General features: G+C 53.4%; 1 protein-coding gene across 1 annotated transcript in view; it reads right to left on the bottom strand.

The window, feature by feature from the left end:
• SYT2 (synaptotagmin 2) overlaps positions 1-12,030 on the bottom strand; it is a 102,608-nt gene that overhangs the window by 45,957 nt on the left and 44,621 nt on the right. The window lies entirely within an intron of this gene.

The following is a 12,030-nucleotide window of genomic DNA, read 5'->3' as shown; positions in this document are numbered from 1 at the left end:
TCCTTCTTGGGGGAGAGCCCTGGGCAGTTCCCACCTCACAAGGTCAGAAAGGGACGGCGGTGCCTGTGGGGCTGGGCCTCGCTGGGTCTCCCCCGACCCCCTCCTCTCAACATTAAGCTTCATCTTCAACCCCCAATACCTGCCTCTGAGACCCCAGAAGCCCAGCTCAGCCAAGTGGAATTTCTGCCCTTCAGGTTACCACCCCTCCCCTACCTTCCCAGCACCCCCCATCCCTGCCTCCTCCCCTGAGCCGCCCCCTCACCCAGAGCTGTGGCTCCTTCCTGTTTGATCCTTTTATGCATGTTCAGAATCCTGAATCAAATTTGGGGTTCACCCAGGAAGTGATACTCCCCCAAATCCTGTATGTGTTTTTGGGAAGGGCTTCACTCAGAGCTTGCCAGGTTGGCTGATCCCCAGTCTGAGGAAGCCCAGGAATTCCCAATACCTGCAGCAAATACTCCCTTTATTCCCTCTCCCTGCATCCCAGCCCCACAGCAGCCACATGGCTCCAAAGCTGGGCCACCGCAGTGCTGCAGCGCCGGCTCTCCTGGATGCGCTGGAGGCTCTCCTTGGAAGACAGCAGCTCGCTAGTTGCAGGCCCTGCAGAAAACGCTGATTCAGGGATTTCCAGGCTGCAAGCCCTGTGAGGGAGTCTGAGCTGCCCTGCAGGCAGCTTTGGGAAGGGTGTGGGCACCTGTAGTGGGAGAAGGCTGGTGCTGAGTGCTCCCTAGCCAGCTCTGCTGACCCCCAGCCTTCTTCAGAGGGAAATGAGATCGAGGCTCAAGGGCTCAAGGTCACATGCTTCGGAGGAGGGGGCCAGGGATGCCCCCACAGAGCCACACTGCCAGTTCCCACACTGTACCTGGCTGCCCCTCTTTTGTTTCTCCCTGGGGGAAGAAATCCTTCTCTTGAAACCCCTTGTGTTGCTCAGAGGAGGGAGGCAAGGCTGAGAGTTCTGCAGGCTGGATTCTGGTTAGACTTTGGGACATTCTGAGTTAAGCACCCCAGGACACAGCCCTGCGCGATGGAGGTTTAGGACTTCTAAACCAGAGGAGGCCCTGGTGCCCGTTGGACCCAGGGAGGTGGATGAAATGACCCCCATGGCTCCTTCTGGTTAAATGGATCAAACAGCATCTGAGGCTTATTCAAAGCTGACTTGAGTAAAGTGGGGTCTAATTGCAGAAAATAAAGCATTTATGTAGGACTATGTCCACTCCTTCTGAAAATACCTGTGATTAATGTCTAAGTGGCTCGCCACTCCCCCTGTACCCTTGATCCTCCTGCCGGGTGGGGGGGTGAGGCAGGACTCTGATGGGGTAGGAGAGGATGGGTGACTGCAAGAAGCAGCTGGGGTTTGCTCAGAGCCCCAGAATGTACCCCCAAAACAAACACCCCTGTCTCTTACACACACACACACAAACACAAGATCGTTAACAACAGATTCCAAGTTTGATTTCACTGATCTTCTTAACCCAAAATACATTAAGGTAAGGACCAGATGTGATTGTTCACTCCACTGAGGCACAAGGAGCCCCCAAAGGGGGCTTGGATGACTCACCCAAGGCCCCATGCTGGGTTTGAAGCTTGGGGTATGAAGCTTAGCCTTGTGGTCCCCAATGCTGAGTCCCTCAGGTCTACTGGTTTGTGTTGTAGTCAAAGTTGCACCCTCCTCCCTCTTTGCTCCTTGTGCCCAGGTTGCCCCTCCAACCCCTCTCCTTGCAGATGTCCTATGCCACCCTCCTGCCCCTACCCACCTCCAGTTTCACCATCCACTGCACCTTTCTCATCCTCTGTGCTCCAGCTGCACTGGCCTTGCAGGTCCAGAAAGTACTGTGCTCTTTTTGCCACAGGGCCTTTGCACATGCTGTCCTTCCAGTGGAGGGCACTGTCCTCCCTGCTGCATGTCACCATGACAACTGCCCTTCATCCAGCCAGTTTTTAGTTCCCTTTGTGCCCTGTCCTCATCTGTACCGTGTGTCACCCTTGTCATTTCTTGTTCTTCTCTTTCCCCACACTGGGCTGTAAACTCCAGGAAGGAAAGCACCCACTGCCCACAGTAGTGAGTAGGCACTCAAGACAGCTTAGCGGCTCTGAGGCTCAGCAGCCTCAAATCCACACACTGCTGTGTGGCCTTGGGCAAATTACATAGCCTCTCTCAGCCTCACTTTCTCACCTGCAGTGTGGGGGCCTGAATTGTAAGACAGGGTTATTGTAAGGCTTAAAGGGATCATGTACATACTGGGCCCTCCCTGGCATATCCGTGCTGGCTCCTATGGGAAAGAAATAAGGACTGATGAATAAAGGAACATTTTCCTCTACTCTCAGCCTTCTCCCCAGGTACTAAATATATCTTGTCTCCTTGTCCCCCAACTTTCTCTCCTCCCTTGCCCCACTTAGTGGCTCCTGAAATCCCCCTCCTCCCCAGCTTCTAGGATAAAGTGGACAGCAGCTGTGCCTGCTCCTTCATCACCACCCAGATGTCACAACCCAGGCCCACAGCTCCTGCTCCTCCCTGTCGGCCTCAGGGGCCGGCACTCCCCACCGCTGGCTTGGAGTCACGGTGGGGGGGCACCAGCAGAGCTAGGGGGTTTGGGTAGTTTTCTTCATGATCTCCAGCCTCCCCTGAAAGTCACTTCCAAGTCACCCCACAGACTAAAACAAATCCCCTCACCTCCTTCCAATGAGATGGCTAGCCTCCACCCCGCCCCAGATGGAGTGCGATGCTGCCCTAGCTCTGGCACCAACGGAGCACCCAGGACAGACTCCTGCTGTCCGTATGTTCCTAGGGCTGGTGGACAAGGGTCAGACTAGGAAGAGGTGCCTGGAAGAGGACTTTGCAGTCTCCCTAGCTACCTTTCCACCCCTGCTCCGATAGCCTCCTCTATCTGCACCACGTAGGCCTCAGTGGAGGTGCTGTTTTGGGGGTCCACGAGGCTACGCCAAAGGCCTCCTCCCCATGCATCCCCACAGCTGTATCTGGAGATGCAGCACGTGACTGCAGCCCTGCTGGAAACCCCGACACCCAGCCGCAGCTCTTCCTGAGTGAGTGGAGAGGGAAGACGACAGGAGAAAGGAGAAGAGGGCACTTGAAGCACTTCACCTGGACCAAGTTCCCCCTCACTCAGGCCTGTCCAGACAAATAATGCCTCTCAGTCCCTCCTCACCAGCAAGGCCTAGGGCTTCTGCAAAGAGCGTCTAAGTCCTGCAGTCCTGGACCATCCCTAGTGCTGTACGAGTCCTCCCCCCTCCTTCCCCACCGTCCCCCTCCATCCCCCTCCTCTCCCCTTCGCTGAGCCCCCAGAGCAGACACCCAGGTGCTTGGATGGGGCCATAAGCCTGTGATTCACTGCATCTTCCCATCAGTTCTAGCAACAGGGTAATACCTGGTTCTTAGAACATAGACTCCGAAGCCAGACTGCTGGGGTGAACCTGGCTCTGCCACTTAGCAGCTGCGTGACCTTGGGTAGGTTACTTAACCTCTCTGGATCTCATCTGTAAAATGGACACAAAGGTGGCATCTACCTCAATCACATGAATACTGAAAAGTTAGTTGTAGGGTAAGGAAAAATGTCAGGCTTTTCTGCCCTCCCGCCATCAGGATAGATGATGGATCCTTGTGGTCCTGAATGCATGCCTGAAGGCGGGCACCTGGAATAGGGTGTGGGCATAGGTAGATGGGATTCACCTGGGCTGAGACTGGGCTTTTTAAGGGCAGCGTCACGGGGACACTAGCAGCAGCAGAAGCCGAAAGTAGAAGCCGAAAGCAGCAGCCGAGAGAGAAGCAGAGAAGGCCAGAGAGCCCAGATAGAGTGAAGACTTGCTGGGGGCTGGGAGGCCTGCCAGCCTTCCAGCCCCCCAGCCAGCACCCCTGCCTGCCATATGCCTGGTGAACCCCAATAAAAGACCTGCAAAAAACCACTGAGGACTCTGACTCCTCCTTTACCCGGTCTGCTGGATCAGAAAACCTGCTCAGTAGCCCATTCCTGACCCTACATTAGTACATGCAAAAAACCTAGTCTGAGACATAAGTGCTCTGTAAAAGTTAGCCACTATTTCTACAAGATCTCTATTTTGCAGAAGAGGAAACATAAAAATAGCTGTTGTTTATTTAGTGCCTACAATATGCTGGGCAGTTTACAGCTGTCATGGGGGCAAGGAATCCAGGGTGACTGAGGTTCATGTGCAGACATCAGCCCCAAAGACTGTGCCAGCGCCCTCTTCTGGGGTATTTCCACTGGTTTATAAAGAGCAGTACCTGGGAGAAACTCGAACTCGGGACATACGGAGACATATTTGGCAGACTTTCCATGGGGGTATTCTGAGAGAGAAATTGTGAGAAAGAAAGAATGCAGACTCCACGAGGCTTGAAGGTCCAAGGAGAGGGGCGCTCTAGGTGGGATACAGTGGCTGGTCGTGACCATGACAGTGACCCTGGGGCTAGGTGTCCCACTGAAGGATGCTGCAAACCCTGGCCCTCAGATGGCCATTGTAGGGTAAGGTAAAAGGTATCAGGCTTTTCTGCCCTCCCGCCATCAGGATAGATGAGGGAACCCTGTGATCCTGAATGCATGCCTGATGGCGGGCACCTGGAGTGGGTACACCTGGGCTAAGACTGTGCTTTTAAGGGCAGTGTCACGGGGACGCCAGGAGAAGCCAAAAGAGAAGCCGAGAAAGAAGTAGCAGAAGCCAAGAGAGAAGCAGAGAAGGCCGGAGAGCCCAGATAGGGTGAAGACTTGCTGGGGGCTGGGAGGACTGCCAGCCTCCCAGCCCCCCAGCACCCCTGCCTGCCACATGCCTGGTGAACCCCAATAAAAGACCTGCAAAACTACTGAGGACTCTGACTCCTTTACCCGGTCTGCTGGATCCTAGAAAACCTGCTCAGTGTCCAGTCCTGACTCTACAGCCATTAACAAAGGAGGGGGGAGCAGGGCAGTTCTCATTCTCCCTTTCAAAGGGACAGCTGTGCTGCTGAGGCTGGGAAGAGGGAAAGCCTGGGGAGAGGATTGGGAACCCAGCAGTAAGCTGTAGCCCAGACCCACATGAGGACCTGCACTCAGTCAGTCCAGCCTTAGGGGGCTGCCAGAATGCATGCTGGGGTGAAGCAGGTTTGGGGGAGGCTAGACTTTCTGTAGAAGCAGGAAGGCAGTTGGAGCTAATGAGGTTCAGGTTCTGAGATGATGATGGTGAATGCCGATGGAGGACACATGCATTGATATTTATACTGTTTTATTATGTTATTTTTAGTTATCTATTTTGCAGATGAGGAAACTGATCAAAATAGCTCCGATAGAAAACACACCTTGAAGGTTTATTATGTGGCAGGCACTCTCATTAGTGTCTGACATGAATTTATGTACTTAACACAGCAACCCTAGAAGACAGGATTAGTTTTATTCTCATTTTACAGAGGGAAAATCTGAGGTAGAGAGGTAAAATTACTTGCCCCTGGTCACACGGCTAGGAAGCAGAGGATGCAGGATTTAGTTGCTACTCTGCTGCTCTGTCATATGCTTTGTCAATCAATGCCAAGTGCCATCACTGAGAACCAGAAGCCGGACAAAGCTGTAGGCACTTGGTCCTACTAATCCGTGCAACCACCTGGTGAAATCAGGGCTTGTTCCCATTTCACGGCTAAGAAAACTGAGGCTCAAAAATGGCAATGATTTGTCCAAGTTCACATAGCTGGGAAGTGCCAGGGCCAGGATTCAAGTCAAGCTTCTGGAGGGTGAAGTAACTTACCCGAGGCCACAGGGCTAACTTCAGCCTCCTGGACTGCTCTCAAGCCTCAGGCTGGGTCTGGTCTGCACTGCACAAAAGAACAGCTCATCTTCCTCTCCCCAGCAGGAGCTTTTCCTGAACGTGAGGAACAACTCCAACTTGTCTCTAGACTCAGGCCAGACATGTAGACCCTCTAAGAACACATGTTGGCAGAGTGCACTGAGGAGGAAAAGGGAATTGGGCCTAGACTCAGAGGATCTTCCCAGAGAACTACAGAGGCCAAAATAATCCACTCTCACAACTATGGGTGTGTAAACTACAATCTTGGGAACTCCGTTTACCTGTGTGAGCCTCACCTTTCCTGGTTACTCTGTCCACCTGTGAGGCGAGGTTTGCAACTACCTGAGATGATGGCCAGCAGGGGCCACGTGCTTGCACAGGGCGATAGTTTGGCGCCACCTACTGGTGAGGGCATGTATAAAAGGCATAGCATGTGCCACTGGTCTAAAAAAGTAGGGTCTTGGGCCTCCCTGATGGCTCAGGCAGTTGAGTGCAGCGCTGTGAAGCTGTCTGCAGCCTCTGCAGTGCCGGTTCGATCCCTGCCAGCCTCGGAGCAACCCACATGGTGAGCAGACCTCTCCTGTCTCGCCCGCTGCTCCCCTCAGCAGTGTATTTCGTCAGTCTGCTTGTTCTGTTCCCGCTCTGTCTCTGGTGAATCCTCTCATCCTCCTGTGCAACTGGCCTGTACCCCAACTCTTGTATAAATAAAAATAAATCTTAAATAAATAAATAAGTAAATAAAATAGTAGGGCCTTTCTAGCGGTTCGGGTTCAAGATGGTCTGTAGGCGATCCTGAACTCCCCTCTTCCCACAGACGTGGAATCGACAGCTACATAAGGAACAATTTCTCTAGGGAAAACAAAGCCTAGAGACTAGCAAAAAAACTCCTGCAGCAGGACAGGGGATTAGGAAAGCGCATCCAAGCTGAGACAATCCCGCCATCCCGGCACAGTGACCCAGTTAGGAGGGAACACAGAGCCCAGAGCTCCTCCCTGAGGAGCAAAGTGTTCAAATCCTACATCAGGAAAATTTTAAGACCAGCAAGCTCCTTTTGTTAAGCATTCCTTTAACAAACATTTACTGAATATACACATCAGGAGTCAGGCACTCCAGTCGCCTCGGGTTACAGCACTGGGAGTCTGCAGGGAGACAGCCCATAAGTACCTAAAGATGGAGGGAGGGATAGATGGCCCAGGGCAGGTGTGCGTGAAGCACCCAGGGCAGGTGAGCATGGTGAAGGCCCAGTGTCGGGCCTCGCTGACCAGGGTGTGAGGCCTTCCCAGGAAGGTGACTTCCCTTGGTCTCAGGGTAAGCTTCTGATTTGACCTGAGGAAAAGGAGTGGGGTGCGGCCTCCCTGGAGGCGCAAGAGTTAAGTCTCAGTGCTATCAGGCAATTGCCAGCCACTGCGGCCTGAGTCTGATCCCCGCCACGGAGGTGACCCAGATGGTGTAGCAGACTCTCCTGTCTCGCCTGCTGCTCCCCTCAGCAGTGTATTTCAGTAGATCTGCCTGTTCTGTTTCCCATTCTGTCTCTGGTGAATCCTCTCACCCCACGCATCTCAGGTCTAACCCTAGTTCTTATATGCATAAATAAATAAAAATAAATCTTTAAAAAAAATGGAGTGGGTTGTCCAAGGCAAGGGGAGATCAAGGTTAAAGCATGGAGGCAGGAGGGCATGGAGAGAGTCCTCTGGGGGCACTGGGCTATGGGGGTGGGGCTGGAGGGCCTCAGGGCCTGCACAAGGCCTTGTAGCCAAGCTTTAACCCACCTGGGCAACAACACTGTGGAAGCTTGAAAGCAGGGGGCCGGCAGGGGCCCGAGCTATACACAGAACAGGTGGCCTACTGGGTTAAGTGAAAGATGATACCAAGGAGGAGCAGTGGAAGTGAAGAGGAAGGGACGGACTTGCAGGTCTAGAATTCTGGAAGACTCCCCTCGCTGGGATATGTAGGGTGAGGAAGAGCCCGGCTGCTGGGTTTCTGACTCATGAGACTGGAGGATGCGAAGTCACCCATGGAGAGGGTACACAGCAGGGCGGGAGCTGAAAGTCCAGGCTGGAGGAAGTGTCCAGTGGGCACTCAGAGGGGTGGACCTGGAGCTGACCAAGGGGCTTTGAATGGGAGATAGGCCTTTGGAAGTCACAACTCATAAATCATGGAGAAAACCTGGGCTGAAGATGTTACTCACTCATAAGGGGGCTGGGACTGGACTCGACCCCAGGCTGCTGGGCCTTAGCCCTGGCTGGTCCTCCTTCCACCTCAGCACATTCCTGTGTGACACATTATTACCTCAAGTTCAAGAGACTGCAATGCTCTGAAATAATTCCTTTTCCTTTTCCTAAAGCATTTAGGTGTGGGGTCTGTTACAGAATTAGAAAGTTGAAGGAGGGCCTTCCTGGTGGTGCAGGGGTTAAAGACAGCGCTATCAAACTATGGCCAGCCACTGCAGCACGCATTCAATTTCTGGCTGGCCAGGGAGGTGACCCACATGACGCAGCAGACCTCTCCTGTCTCGCACACTGCTCCCCTCAGCAGTGTATTTCAGTAGATCTGCCTGTTCTGCTCCCTACTCTCTCTGGTGAATCCTCTGACCTCCCACACCTCTGGCTTGTACCCCAGTTCTTGTATGCATAAATAAATAAATCTTAAAAAAAAAAAAAAAGAAAGTTGAGGGTATTTGTAAATAAGCCACACAAGCTAAGCGGAAGTGGTGGCCTCGTGGTCAGCTATTCAGCTTGAACCATCTCTGGGGAGCAGCGGTGTCAGTGTCTGGAGCGAGGACAACCTCACTCTTCAGCCTGAGGAAGCGACATCTTGACTCAGAAGTCTGTCTTCTTTGGGAGACGTAGGCGAATGTTGACATTCCTGGGACCAGGCATAAGTGGGGGTGACAGGGAGTGCCAAGGGGTTCAGCCTCCTCCAGGGACCCCCTGCAGATGCACTAAGGTTCTCATTGTTCAGTGCCTTCAATTCTTCAATTGTGGCGCCAGCCTTTCTCAGGACACAACTCTGAGGCATCATCTCATCTTCCTGTTTTCTGTATACTTGACAATGCCTAAGGCACAGTGACAGCAAAGCCATCGCCCTGAGATGGGATGGCTGGGGTGTGGGGGCCAAAGCAGGGAGCCACACACTGCAGTGGGTGCTTCTCAACTTCCCCGGCCACCAGCCACCTGGGGTTCTTCAACCCACCATGGCTGGGCCCCTCCCAGAGATTCCAGCTCCATCGGCCCAGGAAGGACCCAGGCTTCAGTCATTCTCTGTGTAGCCAAGGTTGAAAACCAGTGCTTCGATGGAAAGAAGGTGGTTGAAAGTCAGACCTGGGCCGCAGGCCCTGCTGGTGTTAACCGTGTGACGCAGCCACTTAGAGCCTCTGGGCTCCACTTTCCCTTTCAGTAGCGCATTCGTAGCTACTTCGCCCAACACAACCCATACACAGCGCAGGGAGAGCTTGTGCTGGCCCTCGAGGCATATAAATCTCCACCCCTACTATAGAGTTTGGGGTTGCCTTCTAACCTAAGCTAACCAGAGAGTCCCCAACTCAGTCACCCATGGAAAACGTGCCCCTGCCCAGTGGCATAGTTCCCCATCTCTGCCAGTGTGGCTGGACACCCTAATGCCGCCACCCCAGCTGAAAACCCTGAGCAGCCCCCTTTGCAGCTGTGCCCAGCCTAAATGCTGCTCTCAGACCCTTCCCAAACAGCCCCCTCCTATCATGCCAACTCCTGGTGCCTCTGCCCTCCAGTGCTGACTCTCAGACCCTCTGCCCCTCACATGCTGCTTCCTGCCTCTCATTTCAGTGTTACCTGGAAAGCCCTTTGTTCTCCCCCCAAACCCCCTAAGTGCCCTCTCTCCTCCCTGGCCTGCAGGGCTCACTGCGGGCAGGTCTGTCCTTGTGTGCTCTCTGCTTCCTGTCCTGGGCCACCAGCTCCTGCCTCAGGCTATAAACTGGGCGCTGCAGGCATCTGCGCTGCAGCCTTTGACCAGGTGCAGTCCTGGCCACATGGTGGGCGCTGCTTCAATCTTTTTTTTTTTTTTTTTAAGATTTATTTATTTATTTATACAAGCACTGGGTAGGTACAGTCAGAAGCGTGGGAGGGTGAGAGAATTCACCAGAGCCAGAGCGGGGAGCAGAGCAGGCAGAAGGACTGAAGTACACTGCTGAGGGGAGCAGCAGGCGGCAGGAGAGGTCTGCACGCCATGTGGGACCCTCGCCCAGTGGCCGGGGATCAAACCAGCACTGCAGAGGCTGTGGGCAGCTTCACAACCCAGCGCTCAACCGCTGCGCCACCGGGGAGGCCCGGGCTCTGCTTCAATCTTGATGGATGACCTCACATGGGGTCAGAAAGACCAGAACCTCTGCACCTCAGCGACCAAGGACAGGAATGGGGGGTACCTCCAAGCCCCCTTCACACAATCACAGGCTTCAGTTTCCAGATGGGGTGCTGTAGTTCAGGTGGGGAGCAGGGGCTCCTCTGCTCTGGCTGCTGCCCCAGTGAGCCAAGGCATGTGATCCTGTCCCCGCATGCCCTGACCTCTGGGTTCCACCACAGAGATTCTACACATTTTCTCTGCTCCTCTGAAGGAGGGGTGCTGCTTTGGAAGGCTGGAAACCTGGCGCTGGGTCTGTCCTGGAACCAACGTGCTGTGCAAACGTGGCTGTTATCCTCTCTCTGGGCTGGCATCCAGGGCCCCGAAAACCTAATGTCTTTATCAGAAGGTTCAGTGAGGTGATAGGTGCAAAGGTGGCTTCCGATGCTCTGACAACCTGCTTGCAGCCAGCTTGCAGCCCCTGCTCCCTCCCACTCAAACAGGGAAAATTAATTGAGTGTTCAAGTCTCTTCCCTTGCCCAGCCACAGTCGAGCTTACTGAGGAAATTAGGGTGACATTGGTGCAAATAATTGAGTGTCTTTCCCAAAACAGTCTTCAGGCCCTGTTGCCTTTGCTGCTGCTTAAATGGATGAGCTAATTAACTTAACTAATTGCTCCAGAGGACTAATATTTTCAGTCACATGACCCAAGAAAGCACATTCTCCCAAGAAGGCTGCCCACACTCCCTGTTGGAGCAGGGTTCCTCTGAGCCTGCCACAGCCCCTCCCCCATGCTCTGCATTCAGCCCAACCCTGTATATTTGAGGGGTGCAAAACCCCTTCATCCAGCCTCTGTCCTCAGACAAAACCTACCGCAGACTCACTCACTCACTCATCACACGTGGTCGGGAGCTGCATACGTCATGTGTCCAATGCCGTTCTTGGCAACGAGGGATTAACAATGAGAAAAGACAGACAGGGTTATGCCTTCAGAGGGTGTTCAGACATGAATCACATGACCACAAACACTCATGTGTGTCACACCTATTCTACAACAGTACTGCGAGGGAGTGTGTGATGGTGCTATGTGACTATAATAGAGGGACTTCTCAGGGAAATCAAGGATGGCTTCCTGGAGGAAGTAGCACTTGAGCTGAGGCTTGAAGTCTGGAAAGGAATCAAAAAGGCAAAGGGAGGAAGGGCATCCCATACAAGCAAACAGCTTCTGCACAACCCGGGTGAGAGAGGAAAGACTGGCTTTGGTATTGGATTGGTATGAAGGGAAAGGGAGAGGGAAGCATTAATAGCAACTCCCAGGGGGGCCTCCCTGGTGGCACAAGGGGTTAAGACACAACACTATGAAGCTGTCTGCAGCCACTGCAGCATGAGTTCGATCCCCGGCCAGGGAGCTACCCACATGGCACAGCAGACCTCTCCTGGCTCCCCCGCTGCTCTCCTCAGCAGTGTATTTCACTCAGTTTGCCTGTTCTGCTCTCCACTCTGTCTCTGGTGAATCCTCTCACCCTCCTGCACCTCTGGCCTACACCCCAGCTCTTGTATGCATAAATAAATAAATCTTTAAAAGAAAAATAGCAACTCCTAGGCTCCCAGCCTGCGCTGCTGTCCAGCTGCAAGGCAGGCTCGGACTGAAGACACAGGTGCGGACTCACCTGCCTGGCAGAAGGGTGTGGTCATTTCTGATGAGAAGAGGGCCTGGGGCCAGCCTTGAGGAAGTCAGATCTTATTCACCCCAGACCGGAACCCACTAAACTTGAATGAAAACCCATTTCACAACGTCATCTTGTTCTGTTTTTCTATCACAGGGTCATTTAAGTCCTTTCCCTGTTAAAGCGATGGCTGATCTCGTGCCCAAGTGTCCTCAGTGACAAGCGAATACCGCCATTAATTCAGGCACAGGGAGCACAACGTTCAGCTGTGCAC

Source organism: Talpa occidentalis, unplaced genomic scaffold (genome assembly GCF_014898055.3).
Source record: "Talpa occidentalis isolate TD23 unplaced genomic scaffold, MPIMG_talOcc4v2.1 talOcc4.8, whole genome shotgun sequence".
Taxonomy (NCBI): domain Eukaryota; kingdom Metazoa; phylum Chordata; class Mammalia; order Eulipotyphla; family Talpidae; genus Talpa; species Talpa occidentalis.
Note: the sequence above shows the minus strand (reverse complement) of the source record. Positions and strands in the feature narration are given on the sequence as shown.